At 46.0% G+C, this 27,163-nt stretch overlaps 1 pseudogene across 1 annotated transcript; it reads right to left on the bottom strand.

Moving 5' to 3' along the window:
- Positions 1-45: 45 nt before the first annotated feature.
- On the bottom strand, positions 46-24,873 carry LOC311428677 (ATPase family AAA domain-containing protein 2-like; annotated as a pseudogene). The gene is made up of 16 exons: positions 24,123-24,873; positions 23,824-23,884; positions 23,338-23,440; positions 20,333-20,371; positions 20,115-20,236; positions 6,994-7,104; positions 6,450-6,555; positions 5,523-5,645; positions 5,191-5,293; positions 4,855-4,970; positions 3,714-3,887; positions 3,252-3,340; positions 2,753-2,912; positions 1,799-1,889; positions 270-508; positions 46-57 (listed from the first exon to the last, which is right to left on the bottom strand). The product of its transcript is annotated as an ATPase family AAA domain-containing protein 2-like (transcript).
- Between the last annotated feature and the right edge of the window lie 2,290 nt (positions 24,874-27,163).

Below are 27,163 nucleotides of genomic sequence, written 5' to 3'. Positions count from 1 at the left end.
TTCCATTTGGCATTTCAGTTTCGAATCCACAATAAAACCTATGCGTTATATTCCAGACTTGCCCAAAAACAAGACACGCACATGCAAATAATAAAATTCTACCACCATTATGTCTGAAAGCTGTAAGTTGATTGCACAAACCACAAGTTTTTGCTTTAGCAGAATTATAAAGAAGTGGATGCTGTGGTTATACCTTGCTGTCGGTCCTCCTTCAGTGCAAGCTGTGCATGCGGGAAGATCTTCTGCACAACTTGTAAAATATTCTCTACTGATCTTTGAAAAAGTGGCTTGAAAATGGGTGATAGTGCTTGTACGGGCGAAGTCTCGATCCGGTTTGAAGCTGGAACAACCTTCTTCATAGCCATGAAAAAGTCCTTCGCTTTTATTTTAATAGAATTAACATCTAGCTGCAATTTCTCCCTACTTGCATAAATCTGAGGATAGCATCGGCGTAGAGAGCACAGCACAGCTTCAGTACAGAGGGATTTGATATCTGCACCACAGTATCCTAACAAACAAAAATCAAACGTTACATCAGTCAAGGCCCAGGTTTACAACATGCAACATTTAAAGAATTTGTAATGCCAAAACCAAACAGCTTAACAGGGAATTCAAAGTGCTACCGCTTGTGAGGAATGTTTTAACATTTCGTGTCCATAAAGAACAATTCTGTTTGAATCCTGTCTGCCTCTGGGCCCTGCACTGGCAATTTAATTCTTGAACCACAGATGCAGTGTGTCCCAGTCTCCCCCTCATTCTAGTCAATTTATCAAGTCTTCAGAAAATACTCCTCAAATTTATGAACCTGTTAGCTTTTGTTATTCCGGACTTCTATTTCTAACAGTTACAGCCTTTTTTTTCCTGTCTTCTTCGAGATTAACTTAACACTGCTATAGATGTGACTGTCCCTGTGAATGGCTGGGGAAGAATGTTTTAATTACTCGTGAAGTGTCAATAAGAAAGCTATTTGTGTTTGATGTCTGGGAGTTTCATAACAACTGATAACAACTAGTGACTGTTATGGGATACTATGCAGACCTTTGGTATCTGGCCAGGGGGCCAAGAGATTAAGAGGAAGAAAAAAGAAGCTGAAGGACGGCTGGGAGACAAGACCTGCAGAAAATGTTCTATAAACTTGGTACAGTGCCAAAGGAGTACAAACAGGAAGGACTTGGAGAAGAAGACTACGAGCCTTCAGCATGAAAGACCCCTAGAGACCCCCAGAGAAGACTGATGCGCATGCTCCAGTAGGAGGGACTGGACCCCGGAGGCTAATTATAATAATCTAATTTTTTTGGAAGTAGTAATGAATATGTATTAGTCTAGGAGCAAAAAATCAGCTGCTTGATGTAACTGGTGTGTGCCCTGGTGGAGCGGAGACTCTCAGTGCACCCAGCACTGTTTGCTTACCTCTATTCTTTTATATTCTTCTAATAAATCCTATTTTTTTATTTAATCCTAATTTGAATCCTGAGCCATTTATACCACTCTCTGCAGGGAAGTTTCATGTTGCTCACTGCCTGATATCCTGCGCTTATGCAGCTGAAGCAGACTCCTCATCAAAAACTATACTCTTGAGGAAGATGCCCCAGAACCATTTAATGTTCTCAGACAACAAGAGGAACGACAACAAAGAGTAAATAGATGAAAGCATCTCACTCTGATTGCTATGAAGGCGTGCCAGCTGCCTCGTTGACTAGTTGTGCAGCAAAGCACAAGAGCATGGGTACTGCCTGGTACAAGCTAGGTTCTTTACAACTTGGTCACAAGCAAGAATCCATTTTGATTTCAGTCTTACCAATGCATTTCTCAGCTAGTTCATCAAGCAACATGTCCGGTGGCTGAGGGGTCCAGTCACTAGTATGAATCTTGACAATTTCTTTTCTAGCCTGGAAGCAAAATCATTGCATTTTCGCTTGTCCCAAGTTTTCCTTAAAAATACCAACAAGAAACAAACAAACCAAAAAGCAAACAAACAAACAACAAAAAACAAAACAGTCCTCCCTCAAAACCCCTCATCTACTAATACACTTTTCTTACTTGCTCAACTTTCAAGTATTTTACAGTTATTTAATATACACTCTGCATTGTCAACCAGGAAATTGAATATTTCTTATTTGTTATACTGAACTTTTTCTAGGAACCTACAGTGAAAGAAAAGGCATTTATAGCTTCAATAACAAGTTTCCAAACTACGAGACCTAAGGACCCAGAGGAAAATACTGTAATGAAAAATTTATCCAGAAACATTTCTTTGCTGTCCAAAAAACTTCTCTAAAACTTAGCAAGCTTTCATTGGGACAGTCTCATTACTTCATCACATTTGCTTTCCAGTCAGTAAATTCACAGAAAGCACTTCTGGCACAATGCTTCCAATTGCTACAATTGCTATAAAGAAGAAAAGAATTATGACTCAAACTACTACCACTGATCCGGGGCACAATCAAATGCAAACACGTCCCCTATTCACTCATAAGTGAAGGATTGAGACCAAAAACACAACTTCATGATGAAAGCGCCCAAGTGGACTAAATAATTAAGCAAACAGGTACAACTTTGGGAATTAAAGGTTTGATTATAGAACTAACTACTTGGTGGTATCATCCTGACCATATATATCCAGTACCAGATTTGCCCTCCATGGAACAGCGCAGTGTCTCCACATATCACTCTTTCGTTCAAGTTGTCAATTTTTTTTCCTATAAAGTTGGACTTTGCCATGGTAGCACTAACGTTGAATTTAAGTTCTCACCTCTTTATCTGGCAAGTTGAAGAGGAACTCTCTGTCAAAGCGTCCTGGTCTTCGTAAAGTAGGACCTATAGAATCCAGTCTGTTGGCAGCTCCAATTACCACGATCTCTCTTCTGTTATCTATGCCGTCCAGAAGGGTCAGAAGAGTTGAAACAATGGAACAAATAGAAAAATATAAGTTTTACTTACTGGTTCAGTAAATTTTGTTACATTCCACATGACTTTCTTCCATGAGTAGTCATAAAGGACAAGCTTTTTAAGGACAAGACTCATTTTAAGACATAAAAAATAGGTAAGTTAACACAGACCACATGCTGATATCAGGCTTAGTAAATTGGTTTCTACTATCGTTTAGAATCACCTGTTTTGGCATTGAGTTACAAGTTTTCAGGATAAATTAACATGTTCACAGTAAATTAAACAGGTCATCGTCCTTTTTTTTTTTTTTTTTTTTTTCCCAAAGATCAAGCAGATTTTATGTAGGTGCAAAACTGTAATACCTATGAATGTGGTCTTGTTTACTGAAGCGCACAGGAGCGAGACCATCTATCTCATCAAAGAAAATAATTGAAGGTCGCATCTGACAGGCCTAGCAGGAAAACACTGAGTAAAACAGCATTATTTAAAGGAAAAATGCACAAAAACATCATGGTTGGAATGTCATCTAAACTAGATTTTTCACTTTAGCCTCTGGGACCTCTACTGATAGAGCTACTGGAGTATCTGGCATGACTAACAGAAGACAGCAGTCTGTGTCAACCCACTGTATCCGGGTGACAGGAAGCAAATTGTTCCAGTAGTTCTTACAGCTGACATTCACAGCAGAAACACTGGCATTTCCATTTCAGGGGGAAAAAAAAAATAACAAAATACAAAAAAAGAGCAAGTGCTACTTAAAAACGTTGACCACAGAAAATAATGGTTTCAACTCTGACAGAATACACTGTGCATTTCAACCTTACCTGTTCAAATAACACACGAAGTTGGCGTTCTGATTCCCCCACTTATTTTCTCACGCAGTCCGAAGCATTTCTCAGAAAAAATGATATTTTCCTGTCACTTCGACTATATTCACTGGCAAGTGCACGATCAACTAGTGTTTTCCCTGTTCCTGGGGGCCATAAAATAGACAACCTCTGCAATAAAAAAGATCCAGATAGGAAAAAAAACATCATGATGAGTACCTCCTACAACCATCGTCTCTAGAACAAACTCGTCTTTCCTAACCAAAACACGTCATGTACAAGACAGCAGTAATAGCTGAAGTGTGGGTAGAGGCAGAACAGATAGAAGTTCCGCGTTTTTACAACATTTCACAAGAAAATTCATTTTTTTCACCCAAAGAAATGAATAAGGAGGTAACTCAAACGTATAAAAACTTCAAAAGAGAGCATACTGTCCCAGAAGGACACTTCCAAAACTGCTGACAAACAGGGTGATTACAGCAAACCGGAGCCAAACGGGCAAACTTCAGCACAGAATCTGAGAATGGGCTGAATGGTGAATCACCAGTTCATTCTGCAGCAATAAACTGCATATTCTTGCTTTCACAATATGCAGAATCTGATAGTAAAGCATTTAATGCTCCTTTCAAAAGCATTAAGTTACTGGGTTTGGTCTCTCAGACCATCTATTGCTGATGGCAAGTGAGGAAGCCTAAAGCCGGAAGGAAAAGCGATGCCTTAGCACTCAGAGGAAAAAAAAAAAAAAAAAAAGAAAAAAAGAAAGCAAAAGTAGGCAGGAAAAACAACTGGGCTTCCAGGCAACATATTACAATTGACTTCCACACTAGATAATCCCTTCTTGCTTACAGACTAATCAAGCTGACTTGTACATAAAACTGAGAACAAAACCACTCCAACCCAACTAACCCAACTTTTTAAAAACACCAGATGGTAAAACTTACAATTTTCAGACATTGCTTATATTTTTAACCTACAAATATTCTGGATTTTATCCATTTTTAAGAAACCACTTTTTGCTACTACTAAAACAAATGTTCACCGCTGCCAAAAATGGTTGAAGCACGGAAGCATATTGATACCTTAATTGAACTTTCTCCTGAAAACAGCTGACTTACGATTTATCACTGTCATGAGTTACCTTGGGGGCTGAATATTGAACTGCTGAAAAACTTCTGGATACAGGACGGGAAAAATCACCATCTCTTTCAAAGCTGCAATGTGTTCCGAAAGACCACCCACGTTCTCAAATCCAATCTAAAGAGAAATTCAACACCACAGAGTTTGTATGTTAAAGAAAGCAGCAACCTAGATCAAGGTTTCATCAGAAATTATCTCAGCACAACGCAAACATTCTGGGCAATTTTTGAAGTTGCTTTAGAGAAAACCATCAACAAAGGTAGTTGTAGATGGCACACTGAGATCTTTCAGAATCACTGGAAACACTCGCTGACACGATGATTAGTTTACCACTTACCGCATTATCTATTTGCATTGCATCTCCCTGACTTCCTCCAGCTTTCTTTTGATCCCTCTGAACTCTCTTTAGGTCCCGTTTCTGACGTTTCACTCGAAAAGTCCTGATTTGAATTAAGGAGAAGTTATAGGGCTTCTTTTTCTTTAAGATGCAGCTCGAAGATTTTTGTTTTTCATAATAATGCCAAGCAAATGTAGAAGACATTAATTAATATATTAGAAGACCTAATTAATTGACATAAACTTACACAGTTACATTTAGATAAACTTAAACATGGCTAAATATTCATTTGAAGGAGATTCATCCCTCCCCTATTCTCTACCGACAGCAACCTTCTTGGAGATGTGCTCTCGCCGTCCTCACTGCTCTCACCACCCTCCTCCGTATCACACGTGCTAAGCAAGGGAGATGAGCAAGAGGGTGTAGAATCACTGATGTCATCTGCACGTCTCCGTCTGCAAGCAAGCATATAAACCAGAAAGTTAAAAAGAAAATAGAGCAGATACTAAGTAACACCAAAAATTAAGGGAATTCTATCTCAAAATTGCCTCTGAGATCTATTTTCCAGTCCACTGTACTCCTTAGGAATCTGATTTCAAAGGCCATGACATGATTTTCCTCGTGACAACTGTCTGCTTTCAAGAATGCTCAACAAAATATTGGCAATCAACAGCATTCTCTACGCACTAACTGCTTACAGAATCCAAAAAGCCTTTATCATTACTAAGGCAATTTATGATTTCATTTAGATCTTTTATTGTTTAAGGTTAACTGCATATAGAAACATTAGTTGATTCCAAACAGAAACTAGAGTCAGTATTTGAGTGATAACTTTTTTTTTTTTTAAATCTAACAAAACTTCCATAAAGCCTCTCCCTCTAAATCGAATAAAATTATTTTCGGTTTTAAGAAAATCCTTTGTATCCTTCAAGATTAAATAGTCTGACTAAGATTTTTAAGGGGGGATTCCGGCTTCAGTTCCAGAACCAAAGAATTTCAGTTACAGAAACTCAGACACTACCTCCATAATCATCTTATCAGCGACCCACAAATATTGGATTTAAAAAAGAAACCAACTTAAAAGTATCCACCTCCTCCCCTCCAAATAGTTCTTTCCTCTCTATCCTCAGACTACCAAAGTACTGATCATAAACTTACTCTGTAATTACCACTAAACTGAAAACCCGTTGAAGCATTATGCAGTAAAGAGACTGACAGCTCTACGGATAAGTAAGAGCTATCACTAGCCATACACCAACCTGGCACGTCTTCTATATTTTTGTGACCCAGCATTTTCAAGTGACTCTTTCTGTCTGACAGAACACGGCTGGCCCGAGTTAGTCCTCTCTCGATCTCTTTGTCTTACTGAAAGGAAAGAATTTAGAATAATGATACAGATACATTTAAGAGAGGAGGATATCAAAAGAAAAAGAAAATGCCACGTGTTTCACTCATCCCTAATTCCAGAAGAATTTTTAACTGTTTTTGCTTTTCATCAGTGCATGGTACAAGTGGAAAACTACGCCCTGTTTAAAGGTGAACTGAAAATCACAAGAGCAAGACCATTAAGTGTGATTAATTACTGTTATAGCAAGGATACATAGCACTAAGTACGCCAAACAGCAAAGAAAGACAATGTGCACAGGACACACGTGTCTGATAAAAACAGGGAAGTTCATGTGCAGAATGAAGGTACAGAACTGAAATAGAACTGTGTGCGCAAACACGTCTTTGCATTCAAAAATTCTATCTCACTTATGTGCAAGAAATAAGGTTTTAAGAGAAACTGTGCGTTCAACCTACTTTCCATAGGAGCTTGGTAGCGGTCAACAGGTTTACTCTGTCGAAGGTTGTAACGCCTTGGAACATCTTCACCACCATTTTCTTTGTTCTCACTTCCTCTTGATGTTTGTACTGTACCACAAAATGACACCGAATCATTAAGTACTTTTGCAAATTATATGAAATCCAAAATGCATTACACAGATGCCTGTCAGTTTTAGTATTAGCATTATTTTAATGACACAGTGGATCCTGCAAAACCTTAAGATGAATTTATGCAAGTCACGTTTCAGAAATCACAAATCCTAGCAGATGAGCATGCATCTGGACATTGTTCTGTGCTCTCTGAAACTGCTGATGGACTTGTCGTCAGCCTCAGTGTTTAACAACAGGCAAAATTCTGTCATATTGCTTAGCTAAGATGCAGATCTTCTGAAAACAGCTATTTCAGAAAGTCACTTCTTAGTTTGAGAAAGTATTTAATGGAAAGGGTTTTAATAATCTGCAGTGCTAAGACTAAGCGTAGTAATCTAAGTCCAAGTCTAGCTCTGCCACAAATTCTGTGAGCAATAATGGGCCAGACACAGGCTTGAAGCTCACCAATGAGAAAACAATGCCAAATGCACATAAGCTTAGGCCATTAGCTTCTGTCAAGTAACCTGAAGTTGTTTCATGAAAGATGGTAAAAAACACAAGAACCAGAGTGCAATCATCTACTGGGTTCTGGTGAATATCCTCTCACGTTAACAGCAGGACACCGAGGAAGGAACGTACATACTCCGTTCACCTACCTGTTTGCCACAAGGACTTATCTTTTTTTCTTGGAAAGCACTGCCCTCTCTGGTTTTTATTTTTTAACCCCAAAGGTTGCATTGCTTTCTGAATGCGAGGTAGGTGCCATGGGGTATACAGACAGCACACGGAAAACTGAGCGATCAGGAAATGAGTTTGTGATCACTACCATCTCCAGTCCTTGGTGTTCCAACACTTCTATCACAAAAGCATGAATTTCTCTGCTTTATTGCTCCTCTAACCCTTTCCTTTGTTCCAGTAACTTCCTTTATAACAACACCGACACTTTCCTCACTCTTTTCTGGCGTATTTTTCATTATAAAAGTATAGTCTAGCTCTTTCCTGATTTAAAATTGTAGTTTGCATTTTGATCATCAATTAATTGCCCCGGGCTCATTTCCCATTCAACGTGCTATTTAAAATTCCTCTCTACAAGTCTCTACTGCGCAGCTCCCTGAAACCCACACACTTTAACCAAGCTTCTCCCTCTAGACTGGCGCCCGCCTTGTATTCAAGCTACTCTTATTAAGACTTTGAGCTAATGTTTTCCTAACTAAACCTCCAAAGGAGTCAACTCTGCTTCTCCCTTACTAGTCCATGGCCCAGCCATTCTTCCTCTGAAGAACTTCCCTCGGGTTCCCACCTGCCACTGTGCATCTCTCTGCTCCTCTGGGCCTCTGAAGGGAGGAGCAAAGTATTTTCTGGGGCTCAGCCTCCTCTCACTGTCTCTCTGAGCTCCTTTGCAGGTGTGCAGCTGAGCTCTATCACATAATCTAACTCATCAGCTATCTACTGCAACACCCTTTTCGGTCCTTAAGTACACTCTTGCCCTCTTCTGATCTGTTTAGAAAGCTCCTACGAGGATGATCTAATTTACTGCCTTAAACACAACTAACATTCTTCTTAAAAACTGTAAGTTTTCCCATCACTTCCAAGTTCATACAGTCTTTCGTGGCTTAACCTCATTCCACAAGACCTTGTCCGGGGAGAGGAGAAAAAAAGTAATAGAAAAAAACCCTAGGGGTCAGCCTTGTCGAGGGAAATCGACAATTCCCGTCTGTTACTATTGCAACAAGAAGAGACACGTTCAGAGGAAATATCATAAGCAGGAACAAGATGAGAAAATATTCAAAGAAGAATAGGGGTGTCAGGGGCTATATCTTCTGGGGACTTCAACATCAACAGAGCCGTTGATAAAACTATTAATTGGTCCCCATAAAGAGGAAGTCTTATTTTCAGTAGACACAGGGGCTGAAAAATCCACTATTCAAAAACTTCCAAAAGGAATAGAAGAAGGGAAGAGTTGCATGTCTGTAATAGGGGCAAAAGGAGAGCCCTTTAAGGTACCTGTTTTGAAAGATGTAGAGACAGAAACAGATAAAAAAATCTGTCTTAATGATTTACTTTTGCTCGCTGAAACAGAGTACAATTTACTAGGAAGGGATTTGATTTTAAAATTAAACTTAAGCATTCAAAGCCAAGGGGATAAATTGCAGATTAAATTATACACTTTGACACAAAAAGACGAAGAATTCATTAACCCTTCAGTGTGCTATAAGGAAGGGGAAATTGGAAAAATAGAAATGGACCCCATAAATGTTCACATCGTTCAATGTTCACATGGATCCACATCGTCCAATTAGAATTAAACAATACCCTATACCAATGGAGGGTCGAAAAGGATTAAAACCCATAGACTTCTGGAAAAAGGAACTCTAGAACCGTGTATGTCACCTCATAATACACCCATCCTCCCTGTAAAGAAATCGGATGGGTCATACAGGACCTGAGAGCTGTAAATCAGCGAACAGTCACTAAATTCCTTGTGGTGGCAAAACCTTATACTTTACTAAGTCATATCTCTCCCAAACATACTTGGTATAGCGTAATAGATCTGAAAGATGCCTTTTGGGCCTGCCCTCTGGATGAAAAATCCAGAGATTATTTTGCTTTTGAGTGGGAGGACCCTGAAACGGGACGGAAACAACAATTAAGGTGGACCGTGCTACCACAGGGGTTTACAGTCACCAAATCTATTTGGACCAACTTTAGAAAAAGTTTTACAAGATTTTGCATTACCCAGGGAGGTAAAATTATTGCAGTATGTGGATGATCTATTAGTAGCAGGAGAAACTGAAGAGGGAACCCGAGAAGCTCCTATGAAATTGTTCAGTTTCCTGGGAGAAAAGGGATTCAAGGTGTCTCGATCAAAATTACTAAGTATTTTAAAATACTTACTATATATAAATAAAAATAAAGTAAATACTAAGTATTTACAAAATTACTAAGTATTTTACTTCCTGTTCAATTTGTGGAACAGGAAGTAAAATACTTAGGACATTGGTTAAGTAAGGGAAAAAAGAAGTTAGATCCTGACAGGGTATCTGGGATCCTATCCTTAAGACCCCCACAAACTAAAAAGGAAATCCAGCAAATATTGGGATTATTAGGATACTGTAGACCATGGCTTGAAAGCTACAGTGAAAAAGTTAAATTCTTATATGAGAAATTAATTAAGAACCAACTTAAGTGGTCTGCAGAAGATAATCAACAATTTGAAGAAATAAAAGAGGCATTAATACAAGCACCTGTGTTGAGCCTTCTGGATCTGGAAAAACCTTTTTATCCCTTTGTGAACACATCAAACCAGGCGGCATATGGAGTTCATACTCAAGACTGGGCAGGAATTAAGAAACCCGTGGGGTATTGTTCTAAGTTACTTGGTCCAGTAAGTAGAGGGTGGCCTGCTTGTCTCCAAGCTTTGGTCGCTACGGCATTATTAATAGAGGAAGTTAGAAAGATCACTTGTAATGCTCCCTTAAAAGTGTATACTCCACACAACGTCAGAAGTGTCTTACAACAGAAAGCAGAGAAATGGTTAACAGACAGCCAGATCCTAAAGTATGAAGCTATACTAATTGACTCCCCTGACTTAGAACTAAGGGTAAGCTCTGCTCAGAGTCCAGCACAATTTTTGTTCAGAAAACCATCAGAGGAATTACAACATAACTGTTTAGATATAATTGAGACCCAGACTAAAGGAAGACCCGATTTAAGAGATACTGAATTAGAGAAGGGAGAAGCACTGTTCATAGATGGCTCCTCCTGAGTAGTGGAGGGAAAAAGAAAATCAGGATATGCAATAATTAATAAGCACCTGGAACCTGTGGAATCAGGACCCTTGAGTCTATCATGGTCAGCTCAGGCTCATGAGCTGTATGTCCTATATAGGGCCGTGGAACTATTAAAGGGGAAAAGTGGAACTATATATACAGATTCTAAATATGCATGTGGGGTGGTTCATACCTTCGGAAAAATTTGTGAAGAAAGAGGTTTCGTTACTACTCAAGGGAGGAATCTTATACATCAACAATTAATAATAAAAAATTTAAGGGCATTAAGAGAACCAAAAGAAATAGCAGTGGTACATGTAAAAGGACACCAAAGAGGATTAGATTACCACACCAGAGGGAACAATCTAGCAGATAAAGAAGCTCAGGAAGCAGCCTTGAGAACTCAGGCTGCTAAAATTAATACAGTACAGGAGGAAGAAAGACGAGAGGGAGAAGAAAAAAAGTTTACTCCTGAAGAACAGACAAAACTGGAGAAAACAGGTGCTAGATTAGAACAAGGAAAATGGACATTGCCAGACGGGCGAGAGATATTACCACAAGCTTATGCAAGGCAAAGATTGGAACGTTTGCATACACAAACACATTGGGGTACAAAAGCATTAAGTAATCACTTACTTCAACAATTTGGTTGCATAGGGGTATTTGAAATAGCAAAGCAAATCACACAAGGTTGTTTAACTTGTCAGAAGATAAATAAGAAAGTGTTTTGACAAGCAGCCGCGGGAGGAAGAAAAACAGCTTATAGGCCTTTTGAGAAAGTACAAGTTGATTTCACTGAATTGCCCATGGTAGGGAGGATAACGTATTTATTGGTAATAGTATATCATTTAATACAATGGGTAGAAGCTTATCCCGTAGCACCAGCTACGGCACAAATGGTGGCAAAAAATTTATTAGAACACCTGATACCTAGATATGGGATAATCCAGTACATTGATTCTGATCAGGGCACACACTTTACTTCTAAAATAGTAAGATTATTGTGTCAATCATTAGGTAATCCATGGGAATATCATACTCCATGGCACCCACAAAGCTCAGGAAAAGTAGAGAGAATGAATCAAACAATGAAACAACAATTGGCTAAATTAATGATTGAGACACAAATGCCCTGGACAAAATGCTTACCATTGGCACTTCTAAACATAAGAACTAAACCACACAGTGAGACTGGATTATCACCATATGAAATGTTATATGGTATGCCTTATTCACAGGGAATGCCTCTGGGAAACAATGTAGTTGAGGATTGTAGTATCCAGAAATACGCAATTACTATTGGGAAAAGATTGCAAGAGCTAAGAGAAATTGGAAGAATGGCTCAGACACCACCTTTAGGGTTTGCTATTCATCAAATACAACCAGGGGACAAGGTCTTAATAAAAACTTGGAGGGAAGAATCATTACACGCCCGGTGGAAGGGACCATACCTTGTTTTACTTACCACTGAAACAGCTGTGAGAACAGCAGAAAGGGGTTGGACCCATGCATCTAGAGTAAAAGGACCAATAAATACCCGAACTTGGAGGGTTGAGTCTGCTCCTGGGGAACTGAAATTAAAGCTAAAAAAGAACTAATGTTCTGGCAATAAGGCTCTGCATAAATTAAGAATGCCAGAAGGAGGGGACAAGCCTGAAGGGAAGAAAGGGAGAAGGCAAGACCGGGGCAGGACCCTCCACTGTGGTGTGTATAGTCTACCAAGGGAGGCAACCCCTACGGGTATTGACTGCCGAGTGGGAGGGCCTCAACCGGACTTCGCCCACACTAAAGCCAGGTTGTCCCAGGAAAAAGAAACAAACAAGCAAACAAAAATATATTTATATAATAAATATGATTATTATTATTATTTTTTAACCTATTGTAATTAGTTTTCCAGGAGCTGGATCACCCTCAAAGGCTGAACAGTAACCCAAGCTCAAATAGATCCTTGAAGTGGGCCCAACCCCTTGATTGGAGGCATTTCTCACACCCCCACGATAACCCCTGGATGACGCAGAAGGATGTTATACTTCCTGGTACTATTTTTACAGGGGCAATTAAGCCACGGGAATAACTTGTTCATTCTGGGGGAAGAAGTGGCCAAGGCTTTTAACCTTAGCAATTGCTGGGTTTGTGGGGGATCACAGGGAACTGAAAGTTGGCCCTGGGTAGCTGGCCCGGTTGAACCTAAGTGGTGGGTTAGTAATTTGAGTGAAGTTCATAATGGTACACAATTCTGGAAAGAGGAAGAAGGCCCATGGCAATTGCACTTGTCAGAGCAGGGTATATACTGTTTAACCAGAACAGGAACAGTAAAGGTGGGAAAAAGCTTTTGTAAATGGACTCTATCTCCCGGATATGATTGTACTGATCCTGAATGTGGACCTATAAACTGTACATCAAGTAAAGGAAAATGGAACGCTACACATGTCCAGCTGAAAAATGGGACTTGGCTGAAATGCTCATATAAGAAATTTTTTGGACCTGGATGCGAAGCCATGGCAAGAGCACAATCAAAGGGACAATTTGACGTTCAAATCCCGAGTTGTCAGCGTGATAACACCACTAGGGAGCAGCATGTGGTAAGAGTCTACTGCTGGAGGCGGCAAGATGAGAATGGGACAGAAGTGTTCTTTAAACATTTCTGGTCAGCTCGTGGTATGACAAGTCGTGAAGGAGAACTTAGTTGTAATTGTGAGTGGGAATCTAGTGCGGGAGCTTGGAGGTGTATATATACAAGTACTAATGGGGCAAACATTGTAACAGGACCACTTGGTAACAAAAACCCTTTGTATTTTCACACCCCAAGGAATAAAAGAGAATGGGACTGTCCTTTTCCAAATGGGACGTGGGCTCTAAAGGGACATTATTGGGTGTGTGGCAAACAGGCCTACAAAAGGCTACCAAAGGACTGGTCAGGAATATGCTACGTGGGCTACATAAGACCCTTGTTCTTTTTATTGTCACAAATACAAGGAAATCATTTAGGAATAAAATTATATGATGATCTGAATAGAGAAAAACGATCTATTGATGCTTCCTTAGCCGGAGGTAGTGCTCAACAACGGAGAGAAAATGAATGGCCCCCTGAAAGAATCATACAGTATTATGGACCAGCTACCTGGAACCCAAATGAGATAATATCTGGAGCCTGAGAACCTATTTATAATTTGAATCGAATAATTAGGTTGCAAGCTGTCCTCGAAATAATAACCAAACAGCGACAGCTTTGGATCTTTTAGCTGATCAGTCCACCCAGATGAGGAATGCTATCTTTCCACATAGAATGGTTTTAGACTATTTACTAGCAGAAGAGGGGGGTGTGCGTGGGAAACTAAATGATTCTAATTGTTGCTTACAAATTGACGATAATGGGAAAGTGGTTAAACAGATAACAAAAGAAATTAGGAATGAGCCCACGTCCCAGCACAAACTTGGAAGGGTATGGATAGGGATTTATTTTCATAGCTGCCTGGTGGACCATGGGTTAAAAGGATGTTATTTTTATTTTTATGTGGTGTAATGATGTTATTATTCATACCTTGTATGATACCTTGCTTTACATTATTGATACGCCCGATAATAAATAGTACATTTGTAATGACTTCATTAAAAAAGGAAGGGGATATGTCAGTTATGATGCTTAAGAACTGGACCCTCCGAGAACAGACTGATGAAATCCAGTTATTAATGGAAAAGGTTGAAAAAGAGACACGAATTGAGGATATTAAAAAGAAGATAAGGGACTGTGAGGAATGTTTGAACAATTCTTGTCAATAGAGAGCTTGAAGGAAAATGTATTCGTAAGTTTTTTCCTTGAAGTCTCTGATATCCGGGGCTTTCAGAACAACTGCTAACTATTATGACTTTTGCATGGGACACTATGCAAGCCCCTGATACCTGGCCAGGAGATGAAGGAGAAGGGAAAAGCTGAAGGACGGCTAAAAGACAAAGCTTGCAGGGAACGCTGTGCAAGCTTTTGACATGCACCCAAGAAGTACAAAGAAGGACAAGAAAAAAAGCGTGAGAGGAAGACTATGAGCCTTCAGCATGGGAGACCCCCAGAAGGACCACCAGAGACTGATACGCATGCTCCAGTAGGGGGGTTCAGATTCTGGAACTAATTATAATAACCCTGTTTTTTTAGAAGTAGTAATGAATATGTATTAGTCTAGGAGCAAAAAAAAATCATCATCTTGATGTAACGGGTGTGCGTCTAGGTGGAGCGGAGACTCTTAGCACACCCAGCACTGTTTGCTTACCTCTATTCCTTTAATAAATTGTAAACGTTGATTATTATCCTATTTTGGGATTTAGCCATTTATAACACCAGTTATAGACAGGTTGCTCCAAAAGGGGATGCTGGAACCATGTATGTCCCCACATAATACCCCCATTTTGCCAGTAAAAAAGGCTGATGGATCATACAGGTTTGTTCAGGATCTTAGGGCTGTGAATCAGCGAACCATAACCAAATTTCCAGTGGCAGCTAACCCATACACTTTATTAAACCACCTAACACCTCTGCATAAATGGTATAGTGTAATAGATTTGAAGGATGCTTTCTGGGCCTGCCCATTAAGTGAAGGGTCTTGGAATTACTTCGCCTTTGAATGGGAAGACCCCGAAACAGGAAGGCGACAACAGCTTAGATGGACTGTACTTCCTCAGGGATTTACTGAATCCCCACATTTATTTGGCCAAACTTTAGAAAAATTATTACAACTTTTTGAGGTAAAGGGGGAAGTGAAATTGTTGCAACATGTGGATGACCTATTAATAGCTGGGGAGACTGAAAAAGAGACACGGAGAACCACTATCCAATTACTTAATTTCTTAGGGAAAAAGGGTTGAAGGTCTCAAAATCTAAATTACAATTCGTGGAAAAAGAAGTAAGGTACTTAGGACATGGGCTTAGCCAAGGAAAGAAAAAAATCGGATGCTGACAGGGTATCTGGGATTTTAGCCCTATCATCACCCAAAACAAAGAAGGAAGTGAGGCAACTGCTCGGGCTCTTGGGATATTGTAGACCCTGGATTGAAGGGTTTAGTGAAAAGGCAAAGTTTTTATATGAAAAATTGACTGGAGAAAAAATTAAGTGGAACGAGGAAGATGAGGAAAAGTTGAGGTTGATGAAGAAAACGTTAATAGAAGCTCCAGTGCTGAGCCTCCCAGATTTACAAAGACCCTTTTATTTATTTGTAAGTGTTTCTAACCAAACTGCATACGTTAGTTGCAATTACAGCTAAGTCAAGAATGGGCAGGAATCAAGAAACCTGTGGGATATTGTTCCAAACTCTTAGACCCTGTGAGGAGGGGGTAGCCAGTGTGCTTCCAGGCAATTGTGGCTACTGCCTTACTGATTGAGGAAGCTAGAAAAGTCGCTTGTAGGGCACCTCTGAAGATACATACTCCACATAATGTTAGGGGAGTACTCCAGCAGAAGGCTGAAAAATGGTTAACTGATAGTAGGATGCTGAAGGATGAGGCCATCCTGACCGACTCCCCTGATTTAGAATGAAAAATAACTGCTGCACAGAGCCCTGCGCCCCTGACCCCAACCCTAACCCGGATCTAACCCTAACCCCAACCCCAACCCCTAACCCCAGTTCCCTAGAACTACATTTCCCGGTATGCTCTGGGCACCCAACATGGCCTCCAGGAAGTCCGGAGTCCGAGAACTACATCTCCCGGCATGCTATGGGCACCAAACATGGCCTCCCGGATACCCAGTGCCGGAAAACTACGCCTACCAGCATTCCCCAGGCAGCTGGCCTGACCAATCACAGGCCGAGTGTTCGAGAAATACCTTTTACCAGCACTCACTGTAACCCAAGCACTTACCGGCCTTTCAAAAAAGCCACAAGCCCTAACACTAAAAGTCCTTGAAACCCCTACAGGCATAACCCAAACTATTTACCACACTAAACCCCTGAAGTCCTATGCCTAAAAGCCCAAACCCAAACACTTAAGACGCTCAAAACCCAAACCCAAAACATTAGGATTCTCAAAGCCCTAAACAACAAAATTAGAACGCTTGAAGCCCTAACCCCAAAATTAAGACGCTCAAAACCCAAAGCCAACCCAAATCAGTAGGATGCTCAAAACCCTAACCCAAAAAATTAGGACACTCAAAACCCTAACCCTGGAGAACCTAACCTGAAAAAAAAAAAAAAAAAAATCTTAAAACCCTGAATAACTGACCAAAAATAAAACCCTAGGACCCTAACACTAAAAAGCCTATCAACACTACAACCCAAAAAACTCTAAAACCCTAACACGATAACCCTGAAACCCTTAAAACCCTAACTGTTAAAACTCCAACCCAGTTATACACCAGTTACCTCCCTTAAGGGATATAGAGGAGCTCTCTCAGATATGGCAGTCCTACTTCTCATGCATGCAGCCAGAGGTCGGTCTCATTCTGGTGCTGATGGTGGTGGAAGCAGGGGCAACGGTGGTACTGCTAGAGATACCACAGCCACCGGAGGTGGATTGTTAGGATATGGAGATGGTAGGTTATCCAACGGCTCCCGTTTATTATCTTTTTCTTTTTCCTGTTCTTCTTCTTCAAATTTCTTATCTGCTTTTAGTGTAAATATTGAGGCTGGAAAAGGACATGAAGTCCTCCTGATCCATAATCCTGCATAATCGCTTTCTTCCTGGCAAAAAGGTTCCTTCGAATTAACATGTGTATTTCAGGCGTGACAAATCCAGTCTTCAAAGGATCGAAAAACAGACCGAAAGACGTGATCTTAAAGGCTCCTTTGGCCGTTCTATCACACAATACTGGACTGTTTTTTATTTACTTTTTCCTTTTCTGGGGCCTCTATCGTTCCAATTTCTAACCGTTATTCCTAATGGACTTTCTGGTGGTGTGTCTGGTAATTTGCTCCCTTTCTTCTGGTCCCTGGTCTTCGATTTTGTCTGACCCATCTAGGAATTTTACTGTGGCAATTCCCACAGCCCTTGGTTACATTAGTAAGAGTGTCTTACAGAGGGTTTAAGATCTATCACACACCCACAAATCCTATAGGAATCGCTTCGGTCCTTCACCGGCCAAGTCCCTCGCGGGAGATTGGAACCGCGGTTAGAAGACCTCCACAATCGCTTTGGAACTAAATTCCATCTCAGTCACACTCTTACACAGGCAACCAAATCCCACCCAACAGAACAGTATATGCTTTAAACGCTTACGACTACGTTGTCTTCATTTGGATCTTCACATGCAGAATTACAGGCAAAATAGAGTGCTGCAACCAGCAAGGGAGCTGAAGAAAAATCACAACCTTTGCTTACCTTTATTCAGGTTCAAGATGCCATTAGTCCCGACCCGACTCGAACAGCAGCCACCACATGGTGGGGCGCCTCTCCTAGATCAAGTAAGAATTCAGGAACCAAAGCCCTCCCGGACGATCCCCCAGTTGTCATACACGACTGGGTCCCAAATTCGATTGCAATTACAGTTTACAATTTACTAAACAAAGAGAGGTACGCGGGCAGTTACTCGCAAACAGATATATTGTGCCAGCTGCCCTTCAGTAGCCCAGTGTCAGACCGGATGTCTTTGCCAAAACAGCCCGGACAATGTATTAGTACACCGATGCACTACCACGTTAATCACTAACTGCCAGGCAGGACAGCTCCAGACCAAACACATACACACAGGCACGCCACAAACACTACAAACAAAACACACAACACAATGCACAAGAAAAAGTGACCCCCAGAGGGAAGCCCTATGGCAACAGCAAGTCAGAACAGGTGCTCTGTAGCAGACCCAAGGAGAGACTCAAATATCATGACAGGAGACTGGAAGCAACTGCCAGAACTGGGATGATGGAGGCCTAAAAAGCCTGCCTTCAAGACAAGAGACCAGAAGGATGGGGAGTGAAAACCCCTGAAGAAGACACTTAGGAAATCAATTCCAAAGCAAGAGCTCCTGATGCGGCCCAGATGACTTCTTCAAGAGTGAGGATGGAAATAGATGTGATCTCAAACAGAATACAATGCACAAGACCTGAAACATATCTGCACTTCAAGCAGCGACTGCAAGACAAGTGCTCGCATCAGCCCTACGATGATGAAACAAGCATTTAGGAACTTCGGTGTGGCTACCAAGTTGCCCGTCTAATCTGTCCAGTGGAAGAAGGAAATGCGGATATCAAGACCTGAGGAGCATGTAACATATGTTGATCATATCAAGAAACGTTTGATACAAAAAAGTATTACACACACAGAAGTGATTCCTTTAAACTCCCACTGCAAGATGAGAGGTGCTCAGCTCCCAATTGAACATCAGCATTATTCTGATGATGTTAAGTGTTCAGTACCCTCAGGATGGCTTCCCCAGGGCCTGCCAAACACCAAGAGCAACAGCACAGTACAGCACAGACAACACAGAACACAGATGACAAACTGGGACTGCCCTGCCTGGCATGTGTTCACACTGTACGTGACAGAACTCCCCACACATAATCTCTCTGCCTGACCTGATCGATCCTGAAAGGCCCCATCCAAAGCAATGACTTAGAAGCACAGACCCTCGCCCTATGGGTGCATTCACAACCCCAACTCAAACATAGCACTTGCCCCCCAACTTAGCTTGGGAATGCTGGGAGGCAGGTTCCATCTTCACCAAGGAACACAAACGCTAGCCAGGACATTGCCTCAGGCACCAGGCTCTTCTTCACCTGCAGAAATAAAGTGCCATCAGGCACCAGCACACCAGCCAAATTTCTTCCAGTAGAACAACCTCCTCAGAAACAGTCGTAGTCAACTGACCTGCTCCGCTTCTGAAACCAGATAGATACCCTCTAGAAAACTCCCCGCCTCCCTCTGCCAACCACTCCCCAACATACAATATTTGCCCCCGGACTTAATTCTCAGGGCTCAGAATCCACCATCAACGTGGACCACAAAGGCCAGCTAGGATGTTCCCAGTACCTTCTTCGTCCCTGCAAAAGAGGAGTCACCCAGAGGCGCACCAATAGACTACAACACCAAAAACAATACCTGTTTTCCACCTTTTCTCCACTCACCTTCCCGATCCAGGCTTAGCACTTCCATTCAGTGTGCCGAGCCAAAGTCATAGGGCTTAGACCAAGGAGAAAGAACAGACAAACGTGACGATCCACAAAACAGTCTTTCCCCACTCCTCTTCCTTCCTCCCCTACTGCAACAGCCAAGAAGCCCCAAAGCCACGTACCCCAACCCAGTACGACCGCTTCGCTCACCTAACATCTCAAGGAGATGCATCATGCTCCCTGCTCCTCTTGCGCCCTGAGCAGCTCCAGCATTTCAGGAACTGGAACTGCTGATGTCTGGCAGGTCTCAGAAATGTGGCAGGAGACGTACTCTGCTGTCGCAAGGCGCTTGCAAAGCCGGCCCAACAGGTGAAGCAGACTAACACAGTCCACCGAACAACTCGGGGACCCCACTGCTGTCCACTCACTCTCATGCTTCGTTCAAGTTTCCGTGCCTATGCCCTGGGCTACAAAAAATAGAGAGAGAAGGTCACATCCACGATGGACACACAAACAGTACAGCTCCTTGATAAGAACTCAAACACAGAGACCAGAGCTAGACAAATAAAAAAAACACCCTGAAGTCCACAAATGCCAGATGGCCATGAATGCATAGCAGCTCCAACAGGGCTAATCACAAACTTACACTTTGCAGATGAAGAAGGTGACCCTGCTCAGTCTCTTGGTAATACTGTACCAATGTGGTCAAGCCCCTTGTAGCATGTAATCAAGCTGGTTTTAGTCCTTTGTAGAGTTACACAAGTGGGTTGGTTCATCTAGAGATTCAAAAATAGCTCAAACACAGGAGCGTATGCCACCATCCCAAAAAACAGTGAGCCAGCAGCCTCTACTAAATATCCCTCTATTAAGTGAATTCCAAGCACTTAGAAATCCAGAAATCCATAGACTCCAGCCTGCCTAAAGAACCCTGCAACTGACTGAAGGAATCACCTGGGAAAGGGGAGGGGCAAAGCACAAGAAAGTAGAAAGAGGAGGAGCAGCAGCTGTGGTTTATTTACTTATTTATAAGGCTTAGCTCAACAGCATGCAGACTGCAGACAAGACAACTGGGGTGTTTCTAGAAGCAACAATCCCCATGCTTTTGCTACGGCTTTTAATATTAAAAGGACAATACCACCAAGCAAGTAACTGAAGCTTTTCCAGCTGGAATTAGCTCAAACTTTTATTTACATTTAAAGAAAACTCTAGGAGCAGAACAGATTATACACCAACAAAATCAATTCCATTCCATTCACAGGAAAAATCACTTACTTCAGTAGGCTACCTGAAAACCAAAGGCTATGCTGATGGGTCAAAACACGCTACAGGACACTGGGGCCAGGCCCTCCGCTGCACCAGCTTAAAACCCATCCCTACACTCACCAAGGTGCAACCCCAACCCAAACACAGATGCAGCATTTCAGCCTCAACAGTTTTGCAAACTGCTGGAAAGCAGGCTTCATCCTCAGTGAGGCGTGCTCAGGCTACACAGGACAGGGCTTCGGGCACCTCTTTGCCTACCAAAGACGACCGACATCAGGAACTGCCACACCAGACAACCTTTTTCCTACACAACACCTTTCTCAGGAACCACGCAGCATTCCAGTGACCTGCTTTCCTCCTACTCTAAAGGCTATCTCAGCCCACCTTGTCTGTGGCACCTCATAAACAGGAGAGAAAGCAATCGCAGGAGCAAAAGCCACAGCGCCCTCGGGACAGTTACTCTCATCCCCTCCTGTACCTCTGCCGCTTGCCTGCCCCACATGGCACATGCTTCCATCTGTTCTCTTTACCCACTTATAGCACCTCTAAAAGAGAAAGTGGAATTTTACTCGATTGGATGTAAGAAAATAACTGCAGTGACAACCGCACCCCAAAAATAACAGCTACCTCTGCTCATCACACCACTCACTCCAGAGGCACCTCGGGTCATGACATCCTGGACTACATACTGAGTTTCAGCCTGAACAAAGGAAAACACAGTCACAAGATAATCATTCAGCTGCCAGCATTAGCACCCATCCCTCAACAACACAAAGGAACCCCATTTACAATATTATCATTTCAAAACAGCAGCCCCCTTGCCTCAGCACCTGGAAAGGGGATCAAGCCAGTCACTGAGTTGCCTACCAAGTGCTGGACAGTTCCAGAAGGAGCTCTTTCCTGTGACAGGTTCCTCCAAAGCTTTACACTCTACTGGGGACAGGAAAGAAATAAAAATAAGAATTTCAAAACCCCGTATCTGTAAGCTTTCAAGATTCGACAGACCTCCTCAAGCACACCGTTCAAGCGCTATGCGAGCAGCTGCTCGCAAGCAGCACTACTCTCCTCCCCCCCAAATCTGCCAAACACCATAGAGATGACTGTGCCAGCTGCCCTTCAGTACATGCCCAGAGGCAGACCGGATGTCTTTGCCAAAACAGCCCGGACAATGTATTAGTACACCCATGGACATTAGCTACCATCACTAACTGCCAGGCAGGACAGCTCCAGACCAAACACATACACACAGGCACGCCACAAACACTACAAACAAAACACACAACACAATGCACAAGAAAAAGCGACCCCCAGAGGGAAGCCCTATGGCAACAGCAAGTCAGAACAGGTGCTCTGTAGCAGACCCAAGGAGAGACTCAAATATCATGACAGGAGACTGGAAGCAACTGCCAGAACTGGGATGATGGAGGCCTAAAAAGCCTGCCTTCAAGACAAGAGACCAGAAGGATGGGGAGTGAAAACCCCTGAAGAAGACACTTAGGAAATCAATTCCAAAGCAAGAGCTCCTGATGCGGCCCAGATGACTTCTTCAAGAGTGAGGATGGAAATAGATGTGATCTCAAACTGAATACAATGCACAAGACCTGAAACAGATCTGCACTTCAAGCAGCAACTGCAAGACAAGAAGTGCTTGGATCAGAGTCATGATGACAAAACAAGCATTGAGGCCCTTCAGCACCGCTATCAAGTCGCATGTCTAGTCAGTCCAGTGTAAAAAGCTAGGAGGATATCAAGACCCAAGAAGCACAGAACAGACATTGCAGAAGCAACACTACAGGACAGACGAACAGAAGGAAACTGTCATGCCTGGCACACGCACTCAAGCTACAAAATAATCCCGCTGCTTCTATTAGCCTGGTGACCCAGCCACAAGCAGCCTGAACGTGACCCAGCCTGAACTACCCTCACAGTGGCACCAAGTCTATTCAGCCAGCTGGCTCCACGCTGCTCTGACTCCCAGCTCCCATTAGCCACCCCAGATATGCAAATACCAGGTGCCCCCCAACTTAGCTCTCAGGTTGCTGGATGGTAAAGTTCCTCCACCTCAAGAAATGCACAAGCACCGATTGTCATCTTAGTCAAGTGCCAGGCTCATCATCAGCTGCAAAAACAGACTACCAGCATTCACTAGCACTCCGGCCATGATGCCCACCTTCTCCACAATGCTGACTACTTCTGATGTTACATATGATTGTGCTCATGTGTTCCTCTCCAAATCCAAACTCCAACAGTGCAGCCAGTATCATCCACACCACCTGGGAAAACAAAGGGATTAAATGATCGCTGCGTTCACAAGAAGTCACCCAATGGTGTTTTTTTGTTGTTGTTTGTGTGTTTTTTTTTTTTTTTTTTTTTTCTTGAAATCTGCTTTAGCTCAACAGCATGCAGACTGCAGACAAGAGAACTGGGGTGTTTCTAGAAGGAACAATCCCCATGCTTTTGGTGCAGCTTTGAATATTAAAAGGACAATACCGCCCCCAGCAAGTAAATGGAACTTGCTTAACTGGAAATAGCTCAAACATTTTTTTACGTAGAAAGAAACATCTAGGTGCAGAACAGATTATACGCCAAAGCAATCAAACACCAAACAATCTTTCCTTCACTTCGGATAAGGGATGACCAGGCCGACAACACTCACCTTCCCTCAGAGCTTCGTAACATGAAGATTTCCCTTCCCTGTCCACGACTGCACAAAGCACCTGCAAAGACAAGAGGAAAGCACACTCTGAGGCACCTCATAGCCACAGTGTACCTGCTGCAATACCTCTCTCTTCCCAGCTCTGTTACTTCAGCTGCTCACCAGCTCTGAGATTCTTCGCTCACAGCGCCACTGCAAACTCTGCCCAGGCCACACAACACACCAAAAAGACATGCACACACACATGCCAAAAAGACATGCACACACAGCAGCCCTGGCAGGGGTAATCACAGACTTACCCTTTGCGGATGAAAAAGGTGACTCTGATACAACCATGCTCAGTCTCTTGGTAATGCTGCATCTACACTGTCAAGCCATATGTAGCATGTAATCAAGCGGGGGTAACTCTCCAGAGGACTAAAACAAGTGGTTTTATACCTCTAGAGATTAAAATATAGCTCAAAAACAGGAGCATATGCCACCATCCCAAAAAAAAAGTGAGCCAGCAGCCTCTACTAAATATCCCTCTATTTCAAGCACTTAGAAATCTAGAATTCCAACCACTTAGAAATCCAGAAATTCATAGACTCCAGCCTGCCTAAACAACCCTGCAACTGACTGAAGGAAAAACAAAGCACTGACCCCAAAGAGCAGCCCAGGCAGAGGGAGCTCTCTGATGCCATGCCTGGGGCTCATATACCTTCTGGCCCCGCCCAGCACCCAAACCAAACCAGCTGGGAAAGGGGAGGGGCAAAGCACAAGAAAGTAGGAAGAGAGCAAGAAAAGCAGCTGGGTTTTTTTCTTTCTTTTTTAAAATCAACTTTATCTCAAAAGCATGCAGAGAGCAGACAAGATATCTCTGGTGATTCTAGAAGCACGAATCCCCTTTTGCTTTTTCTGCAGGTTTTAATAAGGGATTTACAATATCACCAAGCTAGTAACTGAAACTTTCTCAACTAGAATTAGTTTAAACAGGCTCATCCCCATCAGTAAACGCAGAGAACCAGCATTCACTAGCATGCCAGCCCTAATACCCACCAACACCACAACGCTGACTACTACTGATGGAACATACAGTTGTGCAATACCTCTCTGTTCCCAGCTCCTTTACCTCACCTGCTCAACAGCTCCACCTGAGAAACGTGCCCGGGCGGCGCCGCGCCGCAACGTGCCCGGGCGGCGCCGCGCCGCAACGTGCCCGGGCGGCGCCGCGCCGCAACGTGCCCGGGCGGCGCCGCGCCGCAACGTGCCCGGGCGGCGCCGCGCCGCAACGTGCCCGGGCGGCGCCGCGCCGCAACGTGCCCGGGCGGCGCCGCGCCGCAACGTGCCCGGGCGGCGCCGCGCCGCAACGTGCCCGGGCGGCGCCGCGCCGCAACGTGCCCGGGCGGCGCCGCGCCGCAACGTGCCCGGGCGGCGCCGCGCCGCAACGTGCCCGGGCGGCGCCGCGCCGCAACGTGCCCGGGCGGCGCCGCGCCGCAACGTGCCCGGGCGGCGCCGCGCCGCAACGTGCCCGGGCGGCGCCGCGCCGCAACGTGCCCGGGCGGCGCCGCGCCGCAACGTGCCCGGGCGGCGCCGCGCCGCAACGTGCCCGGGCGGCGCCGCGCCGCAACGTGCCCGGGCGGCGCCGCGCCGCAACGTGCCCGGGCGGCGCCGCGCCGCAACGTGCCCGGGCGGCGCCGCGCCGCAACGTGCCCGGGCGGCGCCGCGCCGCAACGTGCCCGGGCGGCGCCGCGCCGCAACGTGCCCGGGCGGCGCCGCGCCGCAACGTGCCCGGGCGGCGCCGCGCCGCAACGTGCCCGGGCGGCGCCGCGCCGCAACGTGCCCGGGCGGCGCCGCGCCGCAACGTGCCCGGGCGGCGCCGCGCCGCAACGTGCCCGGGCGGCGCCGCGCCGCAACGTGCCCGGGCGGCGCCGCGCCGCAACGTGCCCGGGCGGCGCCGCGCCGCAACGTGCCCGGGCGGCGCCGCGCCGCAACGTGCCCGGGCGGCGCCGCGCCGCAACGTGCCCGGGCGGCGCCGCGCCGCAACGTGCCCGGGCGGCGCCGCGCCGCAACGTGCCCGGGCGGCGCCGCGCCGCAACGTGCCCGGGCGGCGCCGCGCCGCAACGTGCCCGGGCGGCGCCGCGCCGCAACGTGCCCGGGCGGCGCCGCGCCGCAACGTGCCCGGGCGGCGCCGCGCCGCAACGTGCCCGGGCGGCGCCGCGCCGCAACGTGCCCGGGCGGCGCCGCGCCGCAACGTGCCCGGGCGGCGCCGCGCCGCAACGTGCCCGGGCGGCGCCGCGCCGCAACGTGCCCGGGCGGCGCCGCGCCGCAACGTGCCCGGGCGGCGCCGCGCCGCAACGTGCCCGGGCGGCGCCGCGCCGCAACGTGCCCGGGCGGCGCCGCGCCGCAACGTGCCCGGGCGGCGCCGCGCCGCAACGTGCCCGGGCGGCGCCGCGCCGCAACGTGCCCGGGCGGCGCCGCGCCGCAACGTGCCCGGGCGGCGCCGCGCCGCAACGTGCCCGGGCGGCGCCGCGCCGCAACGTGCCCGGGCGGCGCCGCGCCGCAACGTGCCCGGGCGGCGCCGCGCCGCAACGTGCCCGGGCGGCGCCGCGCCGCAACGTGCCCGGGCGGCGCCGCGCCGCAACGTGCCCGGGCGGCGCCGCGCCGCAACGTGCCCGGGCGGCGCCGCGCCGCAACGTGCCCGGGCGGCGCCGCGCCGCAACGTGCCCGGGCGGCGCCGCGCCGCAACGTGCCCGGGCGGCGCCGCGCCGCAACGTGCCCGGGCGGCGCCGCGCCGCAACGTGCCCGGGCGGCGCCGCGCCGCAACGTGCCCGGGCGGCGCCGCGCCGCAACGTGCCCGGGCGGCGCCGCGCCGCAACGTGCCCGGGCGGCGCCGCGCCGCAACGTGCCCGGGCGGCGCCGCGCCGCAACGTGCCCGGGCGGCGCCGCGCCGCAACGTGCCCGGGCGGCGCCGCGCCGCAACGTGCCCGGGCGGCGCCGCGCCGCAACGTGCCCGGGCGGCGCCGCGCCGCAACGTGCCCGGGCGGCGCCGCGCCGCAACGTGCCCGGGCGGCGCCGCGCCGCAACGTGCCCGGGCGGCGCCGCGCCGCAACGTGCCCGGGCGGCGCCGCGCCGCAACGTGCCCGGGCGGCGCCGCGCCGCAACGTGCCCGGGCGGCGCCGCGCCGCAACGTGCCCGGGCGGCGCCGCGCCGCAACGTGCCCGGGCGGCGCCGCGCCGCAACGTGCCCGGGCGGCGCCGCGCCGCAACGTGCCCGGGCGGCGCCGCGCCGCAACGTGCCCGGGCGGCGCCGCGCCGCAACGTGCCCGGGCGGCGCCGCGCCGCAACGTGCCCGGGCGGCG

Source organism: Aythya ferina (genome assembly GCF_964211825.1).
Source record: "Aythya ferina genome assembly, contig: HAP1_SCAFFOLD_110, whole genome shotgun sequence".
In the NCBI taxonomy this organism is placed as follows: Eukaryota; Metazoa; Chordata; class Aves; order Anseriformes; family Anatidae; genus Aythya; species Aythya ferina.
Note: the sequence above shows the minus strand (reverse complement) of the source record. Positions and strands in the feature narration are given on the sequence as shown.